Source organism: Arachis ipaensis, chromosome B02, assembly GCF_000816755.2.
Source record: "Arachis ipaensis cultivar K30076 chromosome B02, Araip1.1, whole genome shotgun sequence".
Taxonomy (NCBI): Eukaryota; Viridiplantae; Streptophyta; class Magnoliopsida; order Fabales; family Fabaceae; genus Arachis; species Arachis ipaensis.
Window position 1 is genome coordinate 9,667,614 of NC_029786.2, and position 12,934 is coordinate 9,680,547.

The following is a 12,934-nucleotide window of genomic DNA, read 5'->3' on the forward strand; positions in this document are numbered from 1 at the left end:
TTTAATCTAAATATAAAAAATTAAAATAATATTTTACTGTATATTAAATTACATTACATTATTTTTTTAAACACTAATGGTGTTCCTTTATTTTTTATACTAATTAATAATTTTAGTTTATATTCATCTCATAATTATCTCTATTTATTTTACTTGCGCAGACATATGAATAAATTATTAATATATTTTTGTTAAAGTTACGAGTAAGACTTGAAATTACGACCTTTAGCCTCTAAGTAATTATGAAAAAATTTTGTCATTTAAATTATAGTTTGTTAGCAGAATAATATGTTATGTTATTATTGAAAACTTTTGCGCTAAAATAAAAAGTATACAATACTTTGTCTTTTATATTTGTATCAAAAGAATATCGAGTAATTGCTAACTTGGATGAAATGTAAATAATTAAATAGGGCTATAATAAAAGGAATATATAAAACAAAAAAAAAACTTATTAGATTGAAAAAGGGAGAAAAAATTGTAGTTGCTTCATTATCAAATTGTCAATTATTGTTTTTAGAATAGGATTTTGGCCATGAGTAGATCAAGTGCACTTGAATTTTAGAGAAAAGGATAAATAGGTCTTGACCTTTTGCTCCACAGACATTTTTGTCCCTGACCATTGAAAAATACTTTTAAGTTCCTGACCTTTACAAAATTTGGACGGATCAGTCCCTGATGGAGGCATTTGGACGGAGGGACTGATCCGTCCAAGTTTTGTGAAGGTCAGGGACTTAAAAGTATTTTTCAATTGTCAGGGACGACAATGTCCGCAGGACAAAAGGTCAGGGATCTATTTGTCCTTTTCTCTGAATCTTATTATCGACAAAAAATGCTCTCAAATAATTTAAAAATGCGACAAAAAATCCAACATTAAATATGTATTTTCAAAAATGCCTTAGAGATTGAATTATTTCGATGCGGTTTTTTGCAAGTATGATTAGAAAAATGAGATATTTTTATCCTTAAAATTTGGTGATTTTTTCGCTATATATATATATATATATATATTGTGATTTTTTTTCAACAACCAATAATACTTTTAAAAAATCACAAAAAATATATACTTAGCAAAAAATTATCAAATTTTAAGAATAAAAATATCTCATTTTTCTAATCATACTTGCAAAAATCCGCATCAAAATTCAATTTTTAAGACATTTTTTTAGAAATATATATTTAATGTTGGATATTTTTGTTGCGTTTTAAAATTATTTGAGAGTATTTTTGTTGATAATAAAATTTGGGTACATTTTTGTCAGCGACAAAATTATTCGAGTACATTTTTAGTAATTTATCCTTTTCTAAAATAATGTTGTTGATTTTCTAAAATAATGGTTGTTGGTTAATTTGAATGATTCTGTTGAATTTTTTTACTGAATTAATTTGTTTGAGTTCATTTTATTAATGGATAATTTGTCTGAGTTAATTTTCTGAAATAATGGTTGTTGGATAATTTTATTGAAGATGAAATAACCACAAAATAATCAAAGATGGATAATTTAGTTATAAATTTTGATAATTGAAGTTGTTTGTGAACTTTTAATGATATATTATAGATCATTTATTATGCAAAATTATGGAATTTTAAATTTTATTTGCTTAAAAATATTAAATCTAAATATTTAAAATTATATATTAAAGTTTTAATAATTTTATTTTATATTTAATTATACCATTAAATTTTGGTTAAACTATTAAATAAGTCACTCTATCAGTTTATTGATTGGTTTAATCACTTTATCATCTTCAATCATCCAGTGTTCCACTCCTTTACATTGTGTTGTGAAGATTGTTCAGAGAGAAAGAGAAAGAAGGAGGGGGAGAGAAAGCATTCTAGAGCATGAGTTGCTATGCCGTTAACCAATTACTATAGATGACGATATGTGTTTGAGCATTGAACTGAGTTTGAAGCTCAAAAACTAAGTCTTTTTTCTATTCATTTATAAGATATATTTTTTGAAAAGTAGCATATTACAATAGATACTGGTGTGTAACTTTTATAAAAAGTAGATATTTACAGGATGTTTGAAAATTCTTGGAATTTAACAAAATTTTTACAAGAATTGAATTGAATTCCCGCGTTTGAAACAAAAAAAATAAATTATTTTAAATAAAATTCAATTCAATTTCACTATTTTCTTCTAAAATCAATTTATATCCAATTGAGTTTGATTTAAAATTTTATTTTATTGGAATTTCACTTAAAATATAAAATGTTCAAAATATTCATATGATCTAATTACTTTTCTTTTTACTCATTCACTTTTATCAAAATTTTTCATCTCTCAACAGTACCTCTACTCTTCTTCCTTTCCGTGTAGACGTGCTTCATTTCTTTCGTCAATTTTTCATTAAGTTCTTAAAGCTATAATAACATAGATTAATTTTTAGTTCAACCAAATAGTACAATTGTTTCATCAGAAATTTATTGTCAAGAAAGATTCTATCTATATTTTAAGGTAATTTGTTTAAAAATAAAATTTATTTGTTATTTTTATATATATTTATTATATTTTCAAATGGTCATATCACTAATTTTTGTTAAAATTTTTAGAATTGTATCAGTGCTATAGATAGAACATATATTCATATTAAAATTTCAAAAGAAGATGTGTCAAAATATAGAGGAATTGAAGGACAAATTACCCAACAATGAATGTATTAGCAGCTTGTACATTTGACTTAAATTTTTTTATATGATGTCTGGGTGAGAAGGCTCGGCTTCAAATTCACAAACTTTAGATAATACACTAAGTAGGAAAGATAATCTAGTTGTTCCTCAAGGTATTAATTTCCTAATAATTTTTTTATTTTTAATAAATATTCTTCTAGTATTAATTAAGTAAATAGTTTAAATTTTATTTTTAGGTAAATTCTACTTAACAGATGCTGGATATATGTTGAGGTTTGGCTTTATCAATCTATATCAAATTTTTCGATATCATTTAAAAAAATATTCATGACACCCTCTTAAAATCCAAAAGAATTATTCAATTTAAGACATTAATCACTGTGCAGTGTAATTGAAAGAGCTTTTGGGATTATGAAAAATAGATTTCCTATCATAACAGAGATGGCTAGTTATGATGTAGACACTATGAGCGGAATTTTTATAGCTTGTTCCATTCTGGATAACTTCTTAATAAATTTTGATACAGACGAAGAATTTATTATATAAATTAAAAGGGATCTTAATAGTGTGTCTAAACAAAATTCTACAAATATTGAAATTGTTAGAGGTGAAGATGAATGAATGAGAGAAATTTTGAGGGACTCTATAACCGCATAAATGTAGAACGATTATATTATTGAATAAATTTTAAATCTTTTTGAGAGACTATATTATTAGGTATTTTTGTATTGAACTTGAATTTTATGTATCATTTGAATTATTATTTGTTTATACAATGACCATTACTTTATGTATTGTTTGATGTTTACTTTTAACATGTCATATTTTTAATTATTGGTGCATTTTATGATATAAATTTGTTATGGATAAAAAAATAGATCGCAGTATGAATACTTAGAAAATTATTGATGTTTAAAAAAAAATGAACCAAATGCATATTTTAGATGGATCATAGATATGGATGGTTTGTTACTCGAAGTTCTCATAGAACAAAAGAATAAAGAACAAAAAGAAGGTAGAGCATTTTCATTAGAAGCTTATAGAAAAACAGTAGAAAAAATTAATGAAAAATTTTCTTTAAGTATCAATAAGATTAAAGTAGAAAATTGTTTAAAGGCTCTCAAAGAATAAATAGTATTAACAAAAGAACTAGAATCTAAAAGTGAAATAGGATGAAATGAAACTATTAAGATATTTGAGGCTACTTTAGAAATATGAAAAACTTTAATAAAAATATACATGACACTTTCTATTTAATATTAATTTTTCGCTAGCATTTGTATATACATGTTTTAAATGTATACTAGGTTATAATTATTTTCTTTTTTGTTTTCGGTCTAATCCTAAACTGAGATAAATTAAAAAAAATTTCTTTATCACTTGAACATTCTTAGAAAGATATATAAGAAAGATATAGCAATTGGACATCGAAATGAGACTATTAAAAAAAGATTACGAAGATGGTCAAATGAGAAGGATATCAATATTAATAATATTAATGAGATGCAAGTGAATAATATGATTCATTTAGAGAACTTCAATACTTTTGAATATGAAAATGAGAGTATTCCAGCAACTCCAACTACACAAGCTTCATGTGCCATTCCATTTCCTGATATTTCGTTTTCCAAAAGTAAAAAACAAAAAGTAAGTGATAAAAATTCATCAAAATTTAAAGAAGTTTCGACAGCAATGAAAAAAATTACACAAGCTATTATCACTACAAGACCTCACATTTGGCAGACTTCTAAACTATTTGAAGTAATTCATAACTTGAGTGTATAAGATGATAAATTTTTTGAAACTGTTGAATGGCTTGTTGAGCATTTTATTTTTATTGATGTCTTCTTTAAATATCGACTTCCGCTTAGAATGGTTGTGTAACAAGTTAAATTGATTTTATGTCTAATAATTTCATAAAGTTTATATAATTTTTAAAGTAGATTTTAGGTGATGTTTTTGTGTTTTTTATTTTAATAAACAAATACTTATATTGCATGAATTTACTTTTTTTTTTAATTTTGATTTAAAATATTTGTGAGTTGTTAACAAATAACTTAGTTTATTTTTATGTCGATGATTTTACTAATTGATTAATTGTAGACTCTAATTTCGATCTTTTACGTATTTTATATGGATAAAAAATAATATTTTTTTATTTTTTATAAAGAGATAAACAAATTTTAATTGAAAAAATTTTAATTAAAAACTAAAATTTTTAATTATTTTATATAATTTAATAAATTAATATATTTATTATTTAAATATAATATTATATTAATAAAAAAACAAAAATATCTATTATAAAATTTTAATTTATTTGATAAATATTTTAAATATTAGAATTTAATTTATTTTTATAATTTTATTAATTTATTTTAAATATTAAAATTCAATTTTATTCTAACTAAAATTTAATTTTTAATAAAATTCAATTTAATTCTATATGGTTAAAGGTTTTCAAAACCGTACTACCATAATACATATTAGAGGGATCAGATCCATGTAGATTGCACCGCAACTTCTTTGTTCACTTGCATCATTATAGTTTTAGAAGGTCAACAGCGTTACTAACCGGGGAAAAAAAAAAGGTCAGCCTTTAATCCTTTATTATTATAATTCAAAATTCAAAGGTGCCACGCCGAATATCAGTGTCAATTAACAAAATGGTTAGAATTTATATTAATTAATTCATTAATATTTTCCAAAAGTGATTATTTCTTGGATAATTATTAATAAGACCTAGATGGTCACTATATGTTTGTTTTAGCATATATATTACTAGTTTAAAAGGAAGAATATGGAGCAGTCCATTTTGTATTTGCTCATTTATTTTATATTATGTTAGGTGAAATATAATGTTTGTTAACTGTCAAGTCTTACATACCAAGTAATAAGGAGATTTATTAATTTGTCCAAGGTATTTTAGTTAGGAGGCAAGGTCAAAGTGACACTCTTTGAACAGATCGCATAACCAATTTCACTTAGCTATAATTAATTAATATATGAGTTAATTAATATATGAGTTAATAGTCAAATTAGTTCCTAAAAGATAAGATATTTTTTAAATTTGTCTCTGAAAGATTTTTTAATCAAATTGGTCCTTTAAAAATTACGAATTAATCATATCTGTTCTTCAGTTACTCCACTTACAATTTTCATCAACGATTAATAATTAATGTGAAATATAAATAAATAAATAAATAAATAAATAAATATTATCAAAAAGATTTCTTTAAGAAAAAGAACACTTCCTTTGGTTCTTTTTTCTGCATCTGGTGCTTTCGCAAGGTGAGAAATTCGATTAATTACCACCGCCTCTTGTTTCATATAATCACGTTTGCTTATATCAACTTCTTACTGTTGCTGATTTTGCAATTTCTTGCTTGCTTAATGAATTTGGGAACACAAATTTGATTGTTAAAAGTATTATAGTGGCGAAAGATTGGAACGGCCGCTGAAAGCGTCTTCGCAGTTATCGACACCTTCGTTCACTGACAGATCGCAGTTAAGTTCTGAAGCTTCATTGTATGCTGTGATTGTTCAAATGGTTTCTTTTGGAAGTTGTAGTATTTATAGAAGAACAGAACCGTTTTCTTATGGGTTCAATTCTCAAATTTCGTAACATATATGGTTCCTTTAAATGCTTTCATTCTAAACCTAATTGGGGTTCCGGTGCTTCAGATAAAACCCCCAAATTGGAACCAAATAGGAATAACAATAGGGTAGGGATTTTTTGGGACTTAGATAACAAGCCACCAAACGCAATTCCACCTTTTGAAGTTGCCAATAAGCTTAGAATTGTTGCATCTTCATTTGGGGTTGTTAGGTATATGGTAGCTTATGCAAATAGCCACACTTTCACCAGTGTCCCACACGCTGTTCGGCAGAGGAGGAAAGAGAAGGAGCTGTATAATCGATTGGAGAGCAAAGGCGTCATCAAGCGGAATGAGCCTCATGTTTGCAGGGTTTGTGGGAGAAAGTTTTACACTAATGAGAAGCTTGTTAACCATTTCTAGCAGCTACACGAGAGCGAGCAAATGAAAAGGGTGAACCAGATAGCATCGGCAAGGGGGAACCGGAGGGTGAAGTTGGTGGCAAAGTATTCGATGAAGATGGAGAAGTATAAGAAGGCTGCAAGGGATATTCTTACTCCAAGGGTGGGGTATGGTTTGGCAGATGAGCTGAAACGCGCAGGATTTTGGGTTCAGTCCGTGTTGGATAAGCCACAACTGCGGATCATGCATTGGAAAGTCACATGGTGGATATGATGGATCATAGGTGGGTTGAATGCATAGTACTTGTGTCGGATGATTATGATTTCGCTAATGTAATAAGGGAAGCGAAGCTACGATGTCTAAAGACAGTTGTCATCGGGGATACTAGTGATGGTGTATTGAAGAGGATTGCTGATACCTCCTTTTCTTGGGAGGAAATCCTAATGGGGAAAGCTAGAAAGGAGGCTATATCGGTTGTTGAGAACTGGAAGGATGTGATATTTTGAAAAGGTTAGAGTGGAAATACAACCCAGAGGTGGATAAAAGGAAATATGATCCGGCTGATGTGGTTATTGAAGAATCAGAAGATGATAATATTGAAGGTGTTTGTGATGTTGTTGATGATGACTATAAGGATGATGGAGGTTCTTGGTGGGAGTTAGATTCTAATGAAAATGTCAAAATGAACAGACACGAAAATCATAATTGAAAATGAGGTAAAATTTTCTTATTCTTTTAATTTTCTTCTCATTCTATTGTTTTTTTCTCCCTCAATTTTCACTTGTAATTTGTAATTATTTTCTTAATTTTTGTCCCCGATTATCTTATTCCAAAATCAAACTCATATTAGGAGGGTGGCAATTGCAGAAAGAAGAGAAAAAGAACAACTGGTGGTAACCAAGGAGAAACAATTAAGCAAACAAACTATCAGGAACCAGAAGGGAAGATTGGAAAATAAAAAAAGGTTTGTGTATTACTGTGTGGTGATAAGTATATGATACATAGCATAACTTATTTATGGGTGAAAACAATTAAGGTAATAAATACATAATATTTTATTATTAACAAGAATATCAAGCTAATCAATATACAAAACCAGTAAACATGTAATAAAATCTTTTAATTACAAGTTCATTGCTCGACAAGTAGTTAAGTTGATTTTGTTGGTAACTCTGGATTTAGTTATCAACCTGTTATATATGTTATAGGCGTACTGCGTACACACAGTTGCTAAAATGTTCACTCTTATGATTCCTGTTCTGGTCAATTTCTGTGTGTCGAAGTATTTCCCTTCACCAAAACTGGCTCTTCTTTGACAAGATACTAAGAAGAAAAGTTTGATTGTCTGGAACCTTTTGAGCTAATCCTTTCCCGTTATGCACATTTTCTATTTTCTAGAGTTTCTCTTTTCCACTATGCATTCATGTGTTACTAATGTAGTATGTAACTTGTGCTTTAGGTACTGCATGGTGCTTTTTGCAGGCATTGCAGCTGAAGCTCTTGTTTATGGTGAGGCAGAGGGGGGAGAAAATGATGAAAATCTATTCAGAAACATCTGACTTCTTTTGGAGCCCCGATTATCTTTAACTGAGGTATCTCCACAGTGCACAATCGACGCCCCTGTTCTGATGGTATATGTTCATACGTGATACTGAAATTTCAGCCTTAACTTTCTTGCCTCGAGAAGATGTCTATTGTCTATTCAAGAAAGATGGTCGGTTTTACAATCTTATAATTTGCCCAAGTGGCACAGAGCTGCGCACCGAGCTGCCATTAAAATGTTGGAAAGTGGTGCCAGTCTGAGTATAGTAATTAGGAGGATTGAGGAAACTTTGTATTGCAAGAAATGATCCTCAGAAGTTCAGAATTACAGACAAAAGCATTTTGTGTATTCAACTTACTTACAGGGCCAACATCTCTTCTCGGCTTACAAGTATTCATTCACAATGGCTTTATTTTAGTCATATAAGTACTTTGCTTGGTTTATTTTCCCGTGCAGGGTTGTTGCAGCTGATCTGAAGTGCAGCTGGTTTTACTGGTCTGCATATAGTTTTCAGATGCCCCTCTGTTGGACCTTGTATAGGATGAAAGAGTGCCATGCTGCAAACAAATGAAGAATTTCAGCTTCAGCAAGTGACCTCTTTGTTCACTTCAGTGTTCACACTGAGACATGAGCCATTCCAAAAGTTGCACCCCGCTTAGCTAAATAATACTTGGAACAATATTTGATACCTATACAGAGAAGTAGCCAATAATTTGGAGCAGTTCTTAAGGCTTATTTTATTTCACAAGCAATATTGGCCGTGGGTGAAATCAATCACGGGTTTGTTTGTAAATAACTATTTAGGATAACTATTTATGTCAGTTGGTATTTCATAAGTTCGTGGACATTAGGTATGGGAATCTTTTACCCCTAGTTAGAACTTTTCGTTTTCCCTGAATTAATTTTTTCTTCAAACACCATATCATTATCGGCTAAAATTTTCTGCATTGGCACATGGTGGTGGTTACAGTTGCTAAATGTTGGGTTCAGGGGCTTTGATGTCTTAGGATGAAGTTCAAAAATTAGAATTGAGATGGATGGCATGGCATGGCAACAAACACTGCAAGTTTTGTATTGAAAGTCATTGAAACAAAGTAACTTTCTGTTGCAAACAACCTGTAATTCCCATATTGTCATATTGATATGGAGTTTGTATATTATATTTAAGCTAGACAAATTGGTTATGTTCAAACCTAAACTCCCTAGAAACTGAACTAGATTAACCTTTTTTATTTTTATGTTGGCCTACATTCCCTCCCAAAAATACATTATTTGAGCTACGAATTAAATTTTAATTATGTTTTATAACTAACTAGTACTAAAGACTTGATATTTTAATTTAATTAATTATTAATATCATGAAATTATTTTAGTTAATTTATAGTGTAATTACGATGGTTCAGCCTTTAATACGTTATTTGAGCTATGAATTCAATTTTAATTATGTTTTATAACTAACTAATCCTGAAGATTTGATATTTTAATAAAGATTTGATATATATAAACACAATAATAAAAAAGCGCGATTTACCCAACCAACTCCAACCTAGTTATTTTAACCTAATTAACATCTACGCGCCAATAATCCTAACTAACTTCTTTTTTAACGTTTCTTCTTGATTTCGTTGCGTCTTTTTTGCTCTTTTTTCCTACGTTCTCAGATTTTTTGTTCTTCTCTGTATTATCGTTTTCGATCGTTGTTTCATTTTTGAAATCAAACATTGAGAACAAACAATGTATGATGCAAGTTCGAGTGCATTGAACCAGGTCGAGTTCGATGATGCAAGTTCGATTACGTTGAACCATGGTGAGTTGGAAGATTTTTTCAATCGAATATAGCCAACGAGGTTTGATTGAGAGAATAATGTAGTTATGAATTTGATTAAGGAAGTCAGTGTTAATAAAAATCAGTGTTAATGATTAAGGATTTGAATTTGATTAAAATTGATGAGTTTTGATAAGTTTGTTTTTGTTTTGGATTGGTTTGTGAAGATTAGTGTTACTGATTTGGTATTTTGTATATTAGATTTTGGTGTTTTCAAATATGAATAATAGTGTCGCTGTTGTTTTGAGTTAATAATAGTGGTTTATTGAATAGTTTTTTGTGTTATTTCAGTTTGATGTTGATGAGCAATTTGTCAAATTATGAATTATCAATTCGGAGATTCAATACAATAAGATAGAACTTTTTATTTTAATTTGAATGACATTCAGTGTTATTTGTTTAGTATAATGAAATTGATGTTTACTTTCTATGTTATATTGTGTGAATAACTACTGAATTTTAGCTGTTATTGTATTTGTTGAATAGTGAATTTTAGTTTTTTATTTATTATTTTATGGTAAATAATTTTGGATTTTAATATCATTAATTTTTTATTTTTATTAGAATGAACTTTGGTGTTGTGGTTGTATAATTTTGGTATTACACCATATTAAACAATTTATTATCCATCATTTTTTATCAAACAGTAATGTAGAAATTCCTAATATCTATAAATGGCTATTTTTCAACATATTTATAAAAAAATAGTAATCATAAAATTTAAAAAGTGAAGTATTTTTAATGCATTTATAAAAAATAGTATCCATAAATTCAAAAACAGAAGTACAATATTTATCATATTCTATATTTCTTGATGAAAATTTACAGAAAGGACTTGTAACTATAGCAGATGGCTTGAATAGTCTTATAGTTTCAGATTTTTCAATGGCTTTATCCTTCAATTTATTTGTTTCGTTAAAAAAAACCCGTGAAGCATATTCTTTTTTAAAATGGTCAACTTGAACCTGCAATTGAAAGAAAATTATTAATCCATTTTAATTTAGAATTAGAAAATCAACTATATTTAAATATACATACTTTTTTCCAATTTTTTCAAATATATTTTCCATCTTTTATTTTTGCAAGATCAATGAGCTTCAGCCATCATTTCATAACATATAAGCTGCAGTCGTAACTAATAAGCAAAGATTAAATAACTCAGTAAAATATGTTGAATCACACTGAATCTAAATCATATAAGAAACACTCCAAATTCAAATCTACGATATGAATGACACTGAATCTAACTCATAATAAAATCTGAAATTTACAAATGATCGCATCAGAAAATTCATCAACATGACTTAAATTATATAAGAAACAATACACCTACATAAAGACTCCAAATTCAAGTCTATGACATAAATAACACTCAATCTAACTCATAATAAAACTTGAAATTTGCAAATGATCACACCAAAAAACTAATCTCATTAATTTTTTATTTTTATTAGAATGAACTTTGGTGTTGTGGTTGTATAATTTTGGTATTACACCATATTAAACAATTTATTATCCATCATTTTTTATCAAACAGTAATGTAGAAATTCCTAATATCTATAAATGGCTATTTTTCAACATATTTATAAAAAAATAGTAATCATAAAATTTAAAAAGTGAAGTATTTTTAATGCATTTATAAAAAATAGTATCCATAAATTCAAAAACAGAAGTACAATATTTATCATATTCTATATTTCTTGATGAAAATTTACAGAAAGGACTTGTAACTATAGCAGATGGCTTGAATAGTCTTATAGTTTCAGATTTTTCAATGGCTTTATCCTTCAATTTATTTGTTTCGTTAAAAAAAACCCGTGAAGCATATTCTTTTTTAAAATGGTCAACTTGAACCTGCAATTGAAAGAAAATTATTAATCCATTTTAATTTAGAATTAGAAAATCAACTATATTTAAATATACATACTTTTTTCCAATTTTTTCAAATATATTTTCCATCTTTTATTTTTGCAAGATCAATGAGCTTCAGCCATCATTTCATAACATATAAGCTGCAGTCGTAACTAATAAGCAAAGATTAAATAACTCAGTAAAATATGTTGAATCACACTGAATCTAAATCATATAAGAAACACTCCAAATTCAAATCTACGATATGAATGACACTGAATCTAACTCATAATAAAATCTGAAATTTACAAATGATCGCATCAGAAAATTCATCAACATGACTTAAATTATATAAGAAACAATACACCTACATAAAGACTCCAAATTCAAGTCTATGACATAAATAACACTCAATCTAACTCATAAAAAAACCTGAAATTTGCAAATGATCACACCAAAAAACTAATCAACATAACTTAAATCATATAAGAAAAAATACAACCATATAAAGACTCCAAATCTAAGCCTATAACATGAAACACACTAAATATAAATAAAAATAATACCGAATTCGCAAATGACGATACGAAAACCCTCATCAACATGGCTTAAATTACATAAACAACACTACAACTATATAAAAGCAGAAATGCATGATTTAGAATCAAATTACCTTCAATAATGTTTTGTGTTTTTGCCTTTTAGAAATACACAGAGAGCTTCGTTGAGAGCTTCATCTTTTTCATCTTTCGTTCTGCTTGAAACCTAGCATAGAGAACTTCGCAGAGAGATTTTTTTAGTCAATGTTATTGTTGATGATTCAACCTAGGACAGAAAGTTTCGTAGAGAGATTTTCCTTTCACTGTTGTTGTTGATAATTCAACCTAGTACAGAGAGTTGTTTTAGGTTCAATATTAAAATGAGGATTTGAAACGGTTTTTCGTGTTAAAAAGTGCTCTTGGGTCCTCATCATAAATAAAAGACTAACCACATATTTAAAACGTATTTGATATGAGTTTTTATTTTTTATTTTAATTTTTAATTTTAATTTTTTAAAATTTATTAAAAAAATAAAAATAGA

The 12,934-nt window shown here is 27.8% G+C and overlaps 1 protein-coding gene, 1 long non-coding RNA gene and 2 pseudogenes across 6 annotated transcripts in view; 2 read left to right on the top strand and 2 right to left on the bottom strand.

The window, feature by feature from the left end:
* Positions 1 to 12,934, bottom strand: part of LOC107624835 — a 44,187-nt pseudogene that overhangs the window by 23,129 nt on the left and 8,124 nt on the right.
* Positions 1 to 12,934, bottom strand: part of LOC107624838 ((+)-neomenthol dehydrogenase-like) — a 37,946-nt gene that overhangs the window by 17,040 nt on the left and 7,972 nt on the right. The gene's annotated exons all lie outside the window — the stretch shown is intronic.
* On the top strand, positions 5,933 to 8,533 carry LOC110268691. Its single transcript, XR_002357058.1, has 2 exons — positions 5,933 to 6,142; positions 8,116 to 8,533. It is a non-coding gene; the product is annotated as an uncharacterized LOC110268691 (long non-coding RNA).
* On the top strand, positions 6,138 to 7,349 carry LOC107624833 (annotated as a pseudogene).